Here is a 1,159-nt window from a genome sequence, read left to right on the forward strand (position 1 = left end):
ATGCTCAAGAATGCATTCAAATGTCATAACGTCATAAGAATTGAACTGAAAAGGACTCAATATGGCCTAGAGTCAACATTGGGCTTGTTGTGTTGCAAAGGTTGGGTTTGAAACTCTGCTTTAAAAAACACATGACTTTGGGTGAGTCACTTCATCCTACTCCATAGCCCTGAAGAGGATGTAGCAATAAAGAAAAAACAAATGAGATAAATTATACATAAATCCACAAAAGTAAAAAAGCACTTGTTTGGCGTTAAGCAGTCTTAGAATTGTTATAGAATGAAACAATCATAAATAATTGCACTCGAGTTGACAGAGTATAAGAGAGTGGTAGTCGTTGCCATCAACTGCAATGGAGAATTATGGACACTCGGGCAAACAGCATGAATGAACATTTATTTCATTGTTAAAACATGAAGTTTCTTTGGATGCTATTCCTCTGGACTTCCTTCACTCACATATCTGTAAATGATGGACTTTGAGAGGTGGGTTCCAATAATTGAATCTAATGAAGCTTAAGCATCAGGGCAATCTATTGCATAGCACACTTCCAAAAGTCAATTTTATTTTATCTTTTATTTTGGACTTTTTAAGTTTTTATTTTAATGCCAGGATAGTTAACATACAATGTTATATTCATTTCAGGTGTAAAATAAATTGATTCAACAAGTCCATGCATCACCCAGTGATAAAAATTATGGAACCCTTCACAAATTTGTGTGTCATTCTAGTGCAGAAACCATGCTAATTTTCTCTATCTTTCTAATTTTAATAATTGCTTGCCAAAGCAAGCACCCAGAGGTGTTATAAGCAATTATAAATGCATCATGATTTTTTTGTTGGATGGGAATCATGCAAAACAGAATTTATCTGAATTCCTACAATTGTAAAGCAAGAATTGGTAACAATGCTGTAATAGGAAGCACAACTGTGTGACCATATGAGAAGTCACCTGCTTTCCAGGTCCCAGCATTTCAGACCCATCTTAGTCTGTGATACTAAGAGACATGCAAAATTGTTATTGATGCAGCAAAATGGTTCTGAATCACATACTTCTTCTATGAAAACAATTTGATACAAGTTTTCCAAATGTTGACAATTTTAAAAATTTCACATGGCATTACCAAGAACAAATTGTGAAACTGGAAGAAATCTTCCA

The 1,159-nt window shown here is 34.3% G+C and overlaps 1 non-coding gene across 1 annotated transcript; it reads right to left on the bottom strand.

The window, feature by feature from the left end:
* Window positions 1-691: 691 nt before the first annotated feature.
* Window positions 692-793, bottom strand: LOC125094546 (U6 spliceosomal RNA). Its single transcript, XR_007125567.1, has one exon. It is a non-coding gene; the product is annotated as a U6 spliceosomal RNA (small nuclear RNA).
* Window positions 794-1,159: the final 366 nt, after the last annotated feature.

This window comes from Lutra lutra, chromosome 2 (assembly GCF_902655055.1).
Source record: "Lutra lutra chromosome 2, mLutLut1.2, whole genome shotgun sequence".
In the NCBI taxonomy this organism is placed as follows: domain Eukaryota; kingdom Metazoa; phylum Chordata; class Mammalia; order Carnivora; family Mustelidae; genus Lutra; species Lutra lutra.